This window comes from Mastomys coucha, unplaced genomic scaffold, assembly GCF_008632895.1.
Source record: "Mastomys coucha isolate ucsf_1 unplaced genomic scaffold, UCSF_Mcou_1 pScaffold22, whole genome shotgun sequence".
In the NCBI taxonomy this organism is placed as follows: Eukaryota; Metazoa; Chordata; class Mammalia; order Rodentia; family Muridae; genus Mastomys; species Mastomys coucha.
Window position 1 is genome coordinate 203,168,090 of NW_022196905.1, and position 15,248 is coordinate 203,183,337.

The 15,248-nt window shown below is 39.2% G+C and overlaps 1 non-coding gene across 1 annotated transcript; it reads left to right on the forward strand.

Moving 5' to 3' along the window:
- Positions 1-12,481: 12,481 nt before the first annotated feature.
- Positions 12,482-12,612, forward strand: LOC116071787. The gene has a single exon (XR_004111152.1). It is a non-coding gene; the product is annotated as a small nucleolar RNA SNORA17 (small nucleolar RNA).
- The last annotated feature ends 2,636 nt before the right edge of the window (positions 12,613-15,248 follow it).

A 15,248-nucleotide genomic window follows, 5' to 3' on the forward strand; every position in this document is an offset into this window, starting at 1 on the left:
GGAGAGGCCCTTGGCCCTGTGAAGGTTCTATGCCCCAGTGTAGGGGAATGCCAGGGCCAGTAAGCAGGAGAGGGTTGGGTATCGAGCAGGGGGAGGGGGGAGGAAACAGGAGTTTGTTTTTGTTGTTGTTTTTTTTTTTGTTTTTTTTTCTTTGTTTTTGGTATTTTTTTTTTTTTGGAAGGGAAACTGGGAATGGAAATATAGTATGACATGTAAATAAAGAATTGATTTAAAAAAAATGAATCAGTGAGCTCCAAGTTCTCTGAGAGACCCTATCTCAAAATATAGGGTACAAAAGACTTTATAAGATGCTATGTGTTAATTTCTGATACCTGCTTGCATATTTACACACACACACACACACACACAAGAAAAGATGCTGGGTCGGGCATGGTTATATAAGGGGAGGTGTGACACAGTCCCTGCCTCTAGAGTAAGACCAGGGAGTTGATCCCCATGATTTCCATGTGTGCTAATGGTTACTGTTGTACTGAAGCTGATCTGCTGTCTTTACTATTTTACTTCCAATTGTTCTTTATGAGAAATAGACTTCCCCTCGTTATTCAGAGCTAATCACTCCATAATAAATGAAACAGACTGGTTCTCAGGAATGAGGAATGGAGATAGTCATGAGGATGTGGAGGATGAGGAGCAGGCCTTCCGCTTGGGCTTTAGAGCCATGGGAAAGGATCTAGACAACATAACCCCAGAGGCCATGAGAGCCTACATGTCCTCTGTAGAAATAATGCATTGCCACACTTGGCCTTGAATTTGGAATTATGAGGAGACACATGTACCCTCCAATCCAGTGACTTCTGCATTAATTAGCAATGTGAACTTGGGGACATTAAAGATAGAGAGATAAAGTGGTCTCAAGAAAAAGTATGAATAGAAAAAATAGGAATTTATACATGATTTAGGCATAAATGGTATTAGAAGGAGAGTACACCGGCTATGGAATTGCTAGGATGAGGAAATGGAGATTAGAGAATTAAAAGATGATGTATAAGCATATAAAAAGTTAGTACTTTGTTCTCCTAGCTATTTGAGAAATTGGAGATAATGTCTAGAGAGATATGAGAGAGCTAGATGCTTTACTTGCATAAATTTTAATACTTTGTAAGAAATCATTTCAACTTTAGTAGTCTATCACTTTTCTGTTCTTACATGAAAATAGTTGCTAAAGAGGGCTGTCTGCTGTGCCAGGAAACCATAAGAGCTGTGCCAGCTACCCATGAAAAACAGGCTATGTAGACATACGAGGAAATGGGCTTTTGCCTTGTGTTTAGATTCTGCTCTAAGGAAACAGGGGGTGGGACTATTGACATGGGATTCATAGAATTTACGTAAATTTAAGAACTTTTGATGATTACTAACAATGATCAAAGCCTTGATGATGTAACTTTAGTAAATAAAGGACTGGGTTCAGGCTCTATGGTCAGAAGGAAGAAGAAGAAAGAATGATGAGAATCTTCAGGGAACAGAGAGTACCTGAACTGACAGTTTGCATCTACTACTGACTCTGAGTCATTATTGAATCAGTGCTCTTCCCATTCCTGCCTTTCTCAGGACCCTCCTCCTACTGAGGCTGCACCTTGGTAAAGAGAGAGACAGAGAGAGACAGAGGTAGAGAGAGAGAGAGAGAGAGAGAGAGAGAGAGAGAGAGAGAGAGAGAGAGAGAGAGAGAGAGAGAGAGAGAAGAGAACATGCATACATGTCCATACATGCATTCTGGTAATTTCTGGATCACCGTTGTACATTAATACAGCTGAGACTGTCCATAGAGTGGACATTCAAGTACCATCTGATTTTGTTTTATTTATTTATTTGGTTGGTTGGTTGGTTGGTTGGTTTTGGGTTTTTTTTTTTTTTTTTTTGAGACAGGGTTCCAGAGCTGGTAACATAAACTCAGTTTTGATCCTGCCAGCATGATGGATTTTGTTCCTGAGATGGCCGAACTCAGGAAACTATCTCTTAACAAGAAGTTTAATAATGAGGCTCCTCTGTCATTCCTATCCACCTTTATGGACTTGTTTCAGAATTTCAGATGAAAAGAGTACAATACTTTTAAAGGACCACGTTACATTATGGGATCAAACTGTCAGGTCTAGATAAATCTCCAGTTCCCTATACTCTAAGGCAGTCCAAATATCCAGAAAAGAGTGCAACCAGGACTATTGGAGTATTTCCAGTGACTAGATAAAAGCCAACATTCCTCTGGAAATTGAGAAGCCGGTTTTCAGGAATCTAAAAGGAGTCACCTCTCTTACCTCCCCACAAAGGAACACAAACCTCTCCAATTAACATACACCTTTGCTGCTTCTCTGCATATCAAAGTCCATGTTAGCTCTAGGCTCCCCCACTTCCTACTCCTAAGTACTTGTTATACATTTCAAAGCCCACTTGTCCAACTCTAGCTACTCATCGTTCTTGTTCTTACATGGCAGCTATTCTCACTATCATTACTGTTCCTCTCTCCTGCTTCTGTCCTTCCTGCTTGCACGATCCTCTCCTGATACTCTTTTCCCTGATATTCTCTCCTCTCTCACAGATGGCCCTGGCCCTGTCTAGTCTGATGGCCATGTTCAGTCTACTTTTTTTTCTGGCTGTTTTCTCTCTCATAGCCATAATAAAAGTTCCCCATTCCATGGAGCAGTCATGTTGTACTCAGTCTATCCACAAACCACCTTCCATCTTCAATTTTGTACCTTTTGGAATGAAAAGATTGTCTGTCAGCCCATGTGAGGTTCCATAGAAAGAAGGATCTCATTTTCTTAGCTGTGTCTCCACGTGGCATCTTTTATTCCGAGTGAGTGTATCTCAGACAAACGGTTTCCAACTGTCCTTAGAAATGGGTTTCCTCTGCTCCTAGGATTCTTATTTCATGGACATTAGAGCCTGCTGCGTTGTCTCATACCATGTTACCTGAGGAGAAATCACAAACTGGGACATTCAGAGATTAACTTTTCCTCAGTTTATTTTTTACCAGAATTGTACAAATTGTCACTATTATGCTTCTCAGGTAACTACAAAGGATAAGTCACAAAGTGACACCTGGCAAATAAAGGGGAAAAAAAGAGAAATCTTAGGAAAGTTTGCTCTGACTTGAATACTTTGTGAGATGAAAAACAGTTGGCCCAGCTGCTTTAAATAAGGCATTCTCCAGTCACTGCTGACATGCAGCTAAGTGCCAGTAGGAAACAAGGAAAAATGGGTCTAATTCACTAATGCTACTCAGTGTTCAAAATAACTGTGCAGGACAATGGTACCTTTCAGAGGTTCATGCATGCAGAGAAGGAGAGAACTGTTGGTTTCTTATCAGGAATACAATTCCCTATCTTATCTCTTTCATCGATGCTGTAAAGAGAAATCTAAGCTAAATATCTTAACAATATATTACAGAGAAGCGAGTCTTTTGTTTATTTAAAACCCAACTATTTTCTTATAAGTTTCCATATATTCTCAAATTGTAAACATTCTGTTTTGTATCAAGCAGAAAAAAATAAATCAGTGTCAACAACCACATACAAATATTATAATGTCCCATATCCTATGCTGACCATATCAATGGCATTCATTGTGATGGCTTAGTGGTTTTTGTATTGAACATCTTAAACATTTTTCCAGGCTCAGGTGGTATCTTAACATGAATCAACATTGTTAAATTAAAACAGGAATGTTACAGCCTTCACTCAGAGCCCTGAAGAGACATGCAACGATACTTTACTATCCAGACGAGCCTAAGGTTCATGAGCAAAGTGGAACTAATTGTGATATATGCTAGCCAGTTCACTGAATAACTTGCAGTAATAAATGCTTAGCGACTGAAAAGGTTAGAAGCCTACCAGCTGACAATTATTTGATGTCATTTAAATACAGGCCAGCAGCCACAGAAGGTAAATGTAAAAGACTGTTAGGAGAGACAGAGGAAAGGAAGGGCCATTCTAACAGAGCTTTGAAGGTCACCCCGAGAATCTGAAACTTAGAGCAGCCAAAACAAGGGTACCCCTGTGGCTCTGTAGAGACTCATACGTGTCACTGGAAACTCACTCAGATTTCCTCAGCTTGCTATCCTCAAATGAACTTCTTCAGATACCCAGTACTGACTTCAATTAAAGTCTAGGGATATTTAAATGGAAGTCAGTTCTAAAAGATCTATTATATTACTTTTAATTTTGTGTACTTGTGTGAATATGCACATGTGAATGCAGGCATGCTCAGAGGCCAGAATAAATAGTTGCATGCCCTGGATCTGGAGTTGTATATAGTTATGAGCTGCTACACATGAGTACTATGAACTTCCTGTCCTCTGAAGGGGCAGCAAAGATATTTAACCTCTGCTTCATCTCCCCAAGCCTTAATTCAGTTTTAAATAAATTTTATTTGCATTCATTTACAGATTATGGATTCCACTGCATTTTTTGTCAAAGATGTACTATAATTTAAAAATCCCTTTAGAAATGTCCGTATTCTGAAATATATAGAGCATGATTTATTTTTGTGAACAGCAGTCTTCTTAGACACAATTGCATAACATGTTTACTTTTATTCCTCTATAAAACTACCACTAATTAACTAAACTGATGGATAAACTTTTGACAATTGTAGCTATTGCATGGGAATATTTCTCCTATGTTGGCATTTAATTGTTTTGCATGTGGAACTCATTTACATCATTTAATTACCTATTTATATTAAAAGAAAATTAAAGTAAATCAATTATGTTGCTCTTACTACCATCTCTATTTTTCAGAATGAAATAAACTACAGAGAGCTATAGGAGTAACAGACCCAAGGTCAACTACCTTATAAAAATATAATTACTCAAGCCCTTGACTGGCTCAGAGCCCATACTTTTGTGCAAGGCCTCTTTACACTATTGCTTTGGCTCATTGATTTTCTCAACCCAAAATACTGGATCACACAAGCATGTAAGACCACCATATTTAATCCAGTTTCTGCACAAATAAATGACATATCACTAAGTGGCAAGGAATTCACACGAATAAAAGTTTACAATAAAGTCTGAAATTCAGTTAGATGCGTTTGATCATCTTTATCCTACTGAGTTAACTTTCTAAATCATACTTTTGAAACATTGATCTGGAAAGATGGTTATAATCTCAAAGCTAGGGAGCCAGACACAGGAGGGTACCTAGGCCAGCTAGCCATCATATCTAACTGAATCAGCGAGCTTCAAGTTACATGAAAGATGCAATCTCAAAAGACAGAGGTGAAGAATATGTGAGGGAAACTTCTGAGGTGAACCTTGAAAAGACTTTTACTTGCCTCCTCCAATGCCATCTTGAAGTCAAGGAATGGTGGAAGAGGCGTAGAAAGCAGACACCTCTTTGTATAGATACCTCTGTCAATGTTAAATGAGCCCTGCAGAACACATGAAGTTGAAATTGCAACTGGATTGAATGCCTTATAACTAGAAATAGAAAGAAGCCTATGAGTGTGGCTGGACGTTAAAGGGCTTACATTAGAGATTTGTCAGAGCACTGTACAAAGATGTGATTGGAAGAGATAAAAGTTTAGACTCCTCCATTATCCTGTTACATTTATGTGACAGGTGATATAAAATGTAATAACTCTTCCTCCTGTACTCGTTCCAGAATAAACCATACAAAACAAATCCAAAGGAGATAGTTTAAAAGTCTGTGTTCTTGCCCAGTTGCACTCTGAAGACTTTACACAATCTCATCCTCCAAACTAATTCATTAAGTACTTTGGATAGAAGGCAAGAATTCTTTTTATGGGCTATGTTTTCAGGCAGTATTACTGTGCTGGCTATTCTTGGCTGTAAACTTGGATTTGACTAAAAACCAAAAATGACTGAGCATACCTGTGCAGGAGTTTTGGTTAATTAAATCATTTGAGTTGGACAACCACCTTTAATCTGGATCTTTAAGGGAGGAAGATAGACCTTGAATTCAGATCTTTTGAGATGAGAAGATCCGACCTATATCTCCTGTTGGCAGCCTACATAAAGAACACAAGGAAGAAGCTTGGTCTTCTTGCCAGCTTGACCTCACCCTTGCTAGCAAGTCTATTAGGATCTTCACTGGCATTAAAGACTACTTCTTTGGAATTAGGATAAATACTAAAGACAAGCTAAGACATCAAGCCCTATAGACTAAGCAAATGCTGAATTCTTGGATCACTCATTGTTGTGTGAGCTGGACCACATCCATCAGCCACCCTAGTGATTTTATATATATACATATATATATACATATATATATATGTATATATATACATATATATACATATATATATAAAATATGGATATACATACATGGATATATATATGGATATATATATATGGAGATACATATGGATATATATATATATATATATATATATGGATATATATGATCTGTTACTATACAGAGCCCTGAATGACACCAGGAATGATTGTATATTTAATAATAGCCCAAAAACATACAAGTTGCAATATTGATAATATACCTCTTAATAATCTTCTCCTAATAGTTTGTGTTTTTCTGTTTACTTGGAATGTGAAGGTGTCACTGCACGTTCTCATTGCTAGATTTTAATTTTTTACACTAAGTGTTAATTTTTATGTTTTATTTTTATTTATTTATTTAGTTAGTTAGTTAGTTTTTTTTTTTTTTTTTTTTTTTTTTTTTTTTTTTTTTTTGAGACAGGGTTTCTCTGTGTAGCCCTGGCTGTCCTGGAACTCACTCTATAGACCAGGCTGGCCTCGAACACAGAAATCTGCCTGCCTCCGCCTCCTAAGTGCGCTGGAATTAAAGGTGTGTGCCACCACTGCCCGGCTGCACAAAGCATTTTTAATGTAACATTATAAAGTTAAGTATTACTGAAGGAAACTGAAATTTAATGTATGATAATAACTTTCTGCTGGTTCACTTCCATATGAAATAGTAACTATCGGGAGCCATGGAAGTAATTTGTAAAGATTTTTATTACTTTTTTTCTGAGACTATAATATGATTACATTATTCTCCTTTCCCCTTTCCTCCCTCCAAATTCCCCCACAAACCTGTCTATATCTCTCAAATGCATGGTCTCAGTGGTGCGCAGAACTACAGGCAACAGAGGAATTCTGAGACTAGGAGAACAAATCCTTCCCAGGGAAGAGCACATCAATTGTTTGTTCAATACCAAACAGTGAACACTGAAAGCATATATACATGCAAGTGATCCTATACAGACTGAGAAGGTTACATTCTAGAATATACATATGTACATGACAATAATTAATGAAAAAAGAGGCCACTTGTAAAGCTTTGCTTCTTAAAAATCATTGAAAAACCGGAATGGTATGTGTCATCCTATACGGTAGCCTGATGATTGATGAGTAAGCAGGTGGTCTCTTGATTACATTACTAATTACAACCTGGAAACGAGAGGCTGTCAACATCCAACATAGTCTCCACATGGATATTAGCAATAGCAACAACACCAATACCAACAACAAAATATCCTGTCTAATAAACTGCTTTTTATGGATATAAAAATAGATATCTGAAATAAGTTCATATTTTGGTTTATGTTCATGAATCAACCTGAAGCCCACAAGAGAAATTCACATGTATAGTGACTTTCATAACCAGAAGGAAAAGGGTTGTAGACTTCATATAAAATATATTGTAAGACTCCATGAAATGGGAATTCAGTGGAAAAAATAAATCTGGATTGTATCAGCTTGATTTAGGTTGAAATCTAATTCTAGGGGAAGCTGATGCTTTTAAATGCATGGCATATTTCATTCTTACTGGCCAATTGCTTTGTGAAGAGCACCTGAATGGGCTGTATCTCAAAAGAACCTGCTTTCACTAGGTTCTCTGCATCTCTGAAAAACCAGGGTGGAAAAAAATTGGATTGAGTATGGGCAAATCAAAGAACATAGAAGCAGCTTCTTTAAGTCACCAGGAATGCATACAGGAAAAAATAGATTCCACTAAAGGCAGTTTCCCATTCATGTGATCAAAAGTAAAACAAAGGAATTTAAGAAAGAAAGAGTTTATTTTCAGTCATGGTTTAAGAAAAGATTTAGTTCAGCACAGTGGGAAAGAATGCAGGTAGGGACAGGAGACAGCTGCACACTTTGGGTTACCTTTTGGGAAGCAGAGAGAGAGAGAGAGAGAGAGAGAGAGAGAGAGAGAGAGAGAGATATGCTGGTGCTTAGCTGGATTTCTCCTCTTTCCTTTTTTTTTTTTTTTTTTTTTTTTTTTTTGGTTCTCAACTCCAGCCCATAAAATGGTACCACCCACCCTAGAGGTAGGTCTGCTCTTTATTAAAATGTAATTATTTATTTATTTACATCTCAAATACTGCTCCCCCTCCAGGTCCCTGCCTCACTGAATTCCTTCCCTGCATCACTCCTCTCCTTCTCCACTGAGAGGGTAGGCCTGTCCCAGGGTATCTCCCCACCCTGGCATGTCAAGTCTCTGTCAGATTCAGAACATCCTCTTCCACTGAGGACAGACAGCAGGGGTCAAGGGGAGGCATCCTGGGTCTACAATCCCTGTAGGTTACTTTGGTTGGTGGCTCTGATTCTGAGAGCTGCCAGGGGTCCAGGAATTGAATAATCCAGTAGTCTCTATAAAATAAATTGCTTGGTGGAATTAAGAAAACTGGCAATGAGAAGAAAAAGAAGCATGTTGTCTGAAGAGAACAAAGTTTAAAAATAAAACAATCTTTGAAGAGTATTGATCTTTTCAATATACACAGGGAGCTGGATAAATCCCACCTAAATCGGACAGCAGGTAGCAGACCCAGGTACTGTCACAATTCCTCAAGATGGTTCGAATTTTGAATGCTTAACTTTATCTTAAAATTAGTGTTTCCAATCCTGTCAGACTGCCAGATATGAGCCTTTTAAAGGGTTTGTAAAAAAATCCTATACTTGATGCTTGTTTCCTGTTCTCAGTCTACTACACTATTGCTATAAAAGCAATAAATTAATCATCATAGAATCTTTTTCCAATCTATGAGTGTTGGTCAACTGGGCAAAGCCCTAGAAACTTTCTTTGCAGAGAATTTGTAGAGTAGAACCATGGTTCCTAAGAAGACACTCGTGTGTATAGTAGATATGAACTACTGTTACCTTAACAAAATGAAGCAATTGCCATGTGTTCTTTGTTGCTCTGTCTGGATGATGGGGCAAAGCAAAGGTCTAGCTGAGGGACTGCAGAGGTCCCTCAAAAAGGTGCCTGAATTGCACACTGGAAAGTGTCAAACCCAGGACTTGCACTCCAGCAAAGTTCAGCAAGGTTCAGGGTCTATGCTTGTCACATCTGAATAAGTTACTTACCCCACAAAAATGTTCTTTACACAGTTATTCAAAACACAAACAAACAAAACAAAGCAAAAGCAAAACAAAACAATAACATTGTTACCATGAACTGTTGCTATAATGTTCCTGAGTGGGAAAAGATAGCATGTTATCTTCTTGCAGACATTCTAATTACATCCAGGATGAACTTGCTTTAGACAAGTGACTTCTGAGACTTCACGGAGAGCGCAGTTTTCCAGTTTGATTTCCCTGAGTCTGTCAGCATCCTCTCCTGTTTATCCTGCCTGTAATACTCCCAGCCTTCCTCAGGATTAATTGCCTTGGAATAGCACTCAAGGAAAATGGAACACAGTAAGGATTTGGACATGAGATAAAACCCAAATATGATCCAGAAGAAGCGATAATCAAGATATTGATAGAAATAATCAAATAATTCTAAAAATGATAAATACCAGACATCGAGTCAACCTATTAACAATGATATATTTTTATCATATGTATTCTTATTTCTTTATGTTGGATAGTTTTCCATGAAATGCTTTTTATATTATCCCTTGAATATTCATTACCTTTCACTTTGTTTTTTATATAAAACATAAAAGTAAAAGGAATTGTAACAGCAAAAGTGAGTTTAAGATTTCAAAACAAAACAAAGCAAAACACACAGGCCATGCTGTATTTTTTATTCTTCTGCAATGGCCCTTTTGTCTTCCAGTGCTACACAAGGCAAACTGCTCTTACAGTGAATACAGTATTGGCTTCCAGTGCTACACAAGGCAAACTGCTCTCACAGTGAATACAGTAACCCAAACCAGGCAAACTGCTCTCACAGTGAATACAGTAACCCAAACCAGAGGCACATAAAAGAGGGCTAACTAATATCAGGACAGAAACAGCTTCACAGTTTCATCCTTAAAAAGGAAAATAAAATCTCTTGGTTGATCCCACTTGGATGATGAACCTTCAGGTGATGGAACCTATTTCTAAAGTGCAGAGAAATCAATATATAGATGCATGTGAAAATTAAATATTTAATTAGTTACGAATCTATACTTTGGTTTATATTTGTTGTGCTGGTTATTTAATTGTCAGGCTAACATAATATTATATCATCTGGGAAGAGAATCTCATTAGAGGAAAATTTTATGTTGGATAGGCCTGCGGCCATGTCTGGGGTAGAAGGAGTACCTTAATTAGATTAGCTCATGTTGGAAGACCCAGCCACCTATGGGTGCTACTATTCCCTAGGCCCCAGAACCTTAAGTGCATAAGAGTGGAGAAATTCAGCTGAGCACAAGTGAGGAAGCAAGTAAACACATGTGAATTCATTTCTCCAGCTCTTGACTGCCTATTCTGTGCCTAGCTGATTCAAGTTCCTACAACACTGGCTGTCCTGAATTAATGGACTGCTTATAATTATCAACCAAACAAATCCCTTCTCTTTCAAGTTGCTTTTTATTAGGGGAATTTAACATAGCACCAGAAATGAAGCATGAACATATTATATATGACATTAGATGAAATAAAAGAGATTCAATAAACCAGAGAGAGATGTCATGGAAATAATCAATTGTAATCCCAACAATTTTCAACTTCAACGTTTGTAAGAGATATAGTTATCCAATAAACAGACAGAAAAAGATGAGTTTGAAATCGAACCGAGGGATGATGGTGCTGTTATTCTTGCCCCTTCTATTGATTTTATGATTAGATTTATGTATTGTTTATGTGTGTGCATGTACATAGTACATGGAGATCGCCAGTAACTGTAGCATATCTGATCAGTGGCGTTATTATCAAATGTCTTGCAAATAATAGTTATAATGAAAATCGTTCTATTGCTTCTTTTGTTTATCACAGAAGAACACTGCACAGGACAGAGTGAAATGGAACTGTATGAACATGAATCATCAAGGAAGCCAATGGCAATGCGAAAGGTCACATAGGCCAGTCGGCAGTGAATGAGAGCTTGTCATAGAAGGTGTGGTAGAATTGTGTTTCCAGAATTCCTGGCATTCAGTTTTCTTCCCACCACAGACAAAGCTGCTTCGGCATTTCCTTCTGATGGATAGCTAGCTGCCTTAAAGATACGGCATTCTAAGAAATAAAGCAGACAAATCGGTACGAACAGTTTTGAGATGTGTGTTACAGAATATTCTTGTCTTTGTCTTTGGTATTGCTGCTGTTTATTTGGATTTGGGGACAGGGATTTGCATGGTGGCCCAGGGTAGGCTCAATCTTTATGCAGTTGTCTTTCCCCAGGTGGACAGGAGCTGGGTTGACAAGCCTGAACACAGAATGATCTCTGAAATCTTGGTAACTGCAACATACCTTCTGATTTCTCTTCAAAACTCGTAGGTGATTTTAGTTATATTTCAAATGATTACTGTGAGCTGAATCACAAACCATCACTACTAGCAAGGTTTCAGTGGGATACTAATTTATTCTTTTCTTTTCATTTCTTCACAAAAATATTGGTGTTGGCCTAAGGGAAAATGTTAGCCGTGTTTATTCTAGCCAACAGGCACAACATGGAGAACTAACGAGTGCATGCTAAGAACTAACTGAGTAGAGTTTCTGTGACTTGAATCTTAGGCAGAGTACTTTGAGCAGGAAGCTATGACATCATTCTCTAATCCTCTGTTTTCTGTAGAGGAAAAAGGAGTGATGCTGCCACCTGGTGGCCATGAGATATAAGAGCAGGATGACGTTTTCCTTTACAAATATTTCACACATCTCTGAGAAAACAGCGATACAAAAACACATGGATGTCACTGAGGACCTTAGCTATCAAATGACAAATGAGATGCTTGTATGAAACAAATGTGTCAAAGGTATCCGTTCTGGGGAATGTTTGACACGTTTTGTTGTGGATTTTATTTATTTTATCCAAACCAACTTTATTATTCTTTATCACCCTCCACACTTCTCTTTATAAATAATTTCTGTATGGTGATGTAAATATATATATATATATATACATACATTGGAATAGAAAATTTGTCTTTGGCAGAAAAGTATGAAGGTAGTTCTCAATCTACTCAATCTCATAGCTTGAATAACTGAGAATCAAGTAGTAGAGAATGGAGGTTCATACCTATAATCCTAGCACTTGGGAGACTAGGATCAGAGGATGGTAAATTTAAGGCTATCCTGGGTTAACATAATAGTGCTTTATTCAAATAAGAGAGCCCTGTCTCTAGAGGCAATGCAGGTGTGGCTGCTGTGTCACATGTGCGTCAGTAGGGGGCAGAGAAGAGAGAGCCTATGTCTACACATAGTGTTCTGGCTTGGAACATCTGAGTGATCAGCAGCCTAACACTCACTGAAAAAAAATAATGAGTTTGAGATGACCACCAGTTCAGTGCCAGGGAGGTCTGAATGGGCTCCCAGGATGGGGAACAAGTCAAAGACTAGAAGAACCCCACCTAGGACCTCTGGTTGGAGTGAGCTTAAGACAGACAACCCTCCCAAGGGGCCACTCCTACAGGCTGAGTGAGTAAGGAACCTGAGATTACCAATAATCCAGCAACATGGGGCTGTACAGGGAGCTAGCCTGAGATGATTACCAGTCCAGGACTGGGCAGTCCTAGGGCAGGCAGACTATGACTTAGATGACCCCTACGCAGCACTATTAAACATAAGCAAGGCAGAGCACTCCTGAGACAATTCCTGAGATGACCCCAGGCACTCAAAAAACCCTGGTGTCACTAAGAGGAGCCAGTATGTAAAGAAATGGAAGAGAAAGAGAAACCAAAGGATGTGGGTACAATGACAAGAGGCAGAACTGGAACCTAGAGCTTAGTGAGGAACAGCTTGAGCCTGATGTGAGCTGCCAGTGATGCTACCTGGGAACATGGTAGGGTCCTTGCCTGTGCTGCTACTGGAGACCACATATGGATTCATGGCCATGCAACAGCAGGGGTCTGTTACCACCAAAGAACAGGCAGACAGCCCTGGTCTAGGCTGTCACAAAGGGATATGGTAATGGGCAGAACTGGCCTCAGCCCTCACCTGTGCATCTTGGGGAAAATGGCCCTATAAGTAACAGAGCTGACCCTGCATCTAGCCAGCTCCCATCCAGGGAGAGTGGGACCTGCACATTGCCAGAGCTGTGGGTGAGCTGGACCTGAAGATAGGAGCCTAGGAGAGCTGGCCCTACCACTCATATCCTTTGATATGGTGTGAACATGAGAGAGATACCCTCCTCCCTCCTCCTTCCTTACCACCAAGAACAGGAAGGAAATCAGGCCTGTGGGGTCATCAAAGCAGGAGAGCTGGCCCTGCCCTCCACCTGCTGCAGCACTCAGGAGAGAGCAGGTCCTGCACTTACAGTACAGTAGAGCTGATCCTGGATGTGGGAGCTGCAGGTGAGCTGTTCCTGAGGGTGTAAGTGCAGGAGAACCTACCCTACCTCTTATCTTCTGGGTTGTGGCACAAACAGATGAGTGAGGGATCATGTTCTCTCCATCATCCCTTGTCATCTAAGACAGGTGGGAAATATAACATCAGGTCATGATAGTAGAACTTGCCATATCCCTCACCAGCTTTAGCACTTGAGAGGATGGACTCTACACTTTCCCTGGGCATCAAGATAGAACTGTTCCTGGTAGCAAGTGAGCTGGCCCTAAGGGCCTAAGAGTAGGAGATCCATCTGGCTGGGCTCAGATACCTTTCAGGCCCTAATCTAGAGCCTTGAATTGGCCCACTCAACATCTCCCCCATTGATCAACTAACTGCTGGAGTGCATGAAGGGACTGATCCTATAATTCCAAAACTACGGGATCTCCTTAACACAGGGAAACAACAGGATATCTGAGAGGAGTTCAAGTGAGGCTCCAGCATTGATAAAGTAGCATAAACCAAAGGCCTCATACCTAACCAAATTTGGAGTCATTGCAATGAACATTTGCAAGCAAAGAACTGTAGATAAAAGGGTATACCGTCAGACACACTGTGACTCAGTATAGCTTCCACTGTACAAGATTTTTATTTTTTTCTGTTGGGGAAGAAGTTACAAGGGTAAAAGGGGCTGGGGTATGAGAGGGATTTGGGTGCATGGTATAAAATTCACAAAAAACAAAAATGATAGAGAAGGAAGAACAGAAGCTAGATAGGGTGGTAGAAAGGACAGAAAGAAAAGGAACAATCTCCTAGTCTGAGAATGCCTCAGTGGCTGAATTTTTGTTACTGTTTCCAGTGCATCACAAATATTTCACTTTGCTACAAAACTTGATTACCATGTCTTCATAAAAAAAAAAGACATTAACATTGCACTTACAGTTGAACTAGAAACAGTAGTCAATTCTTTCAACAAATAAAAGACTGTTGTTGTTTAATATAAAAGATGTGTGTTGCCTCAGTCAAAAGAAAGATCATTTAATGTACTCTTTTCTAGAATAAAGCAAAACATAAGGGGCAGTGTATGAATACCTAGAACATCCAATTGGATGACAGATAGGCCACTGTAATGAGTATAATGTCAGAGAAATGTGTTAGGAAAATTACAAAGACAAGAAGCACAAACACATAGACACATATGTACATATGCATGCACACATATACACATGGTATGACAATTTGACTGTGACAAAATTTCTCAGCCAGATTTTCTGCACCCACATAAGCGCTACATACCTTTCATGCAGTGCTGGAAGTGGGAGGGTTTCTGAGGCTCACTACCCAACCTACCAAATTGGTAATCCTCAGATTCAGTGAGAAACCTAATTTCTAAAAGGAAGGTGAATGGTGATAGAGAAAATAGACACCGTCAACAGCGGGCCTACACATACACAGGCACACCACAGACATACACACAAACACACACACAGACATACACACAGGCACACCACAGACATACACACACAGGCACACACAGATAGACACACAGGCACACACACAGATAGACACACAGGCACACCACAGACATATACACAAACACACACACAGACATACACAC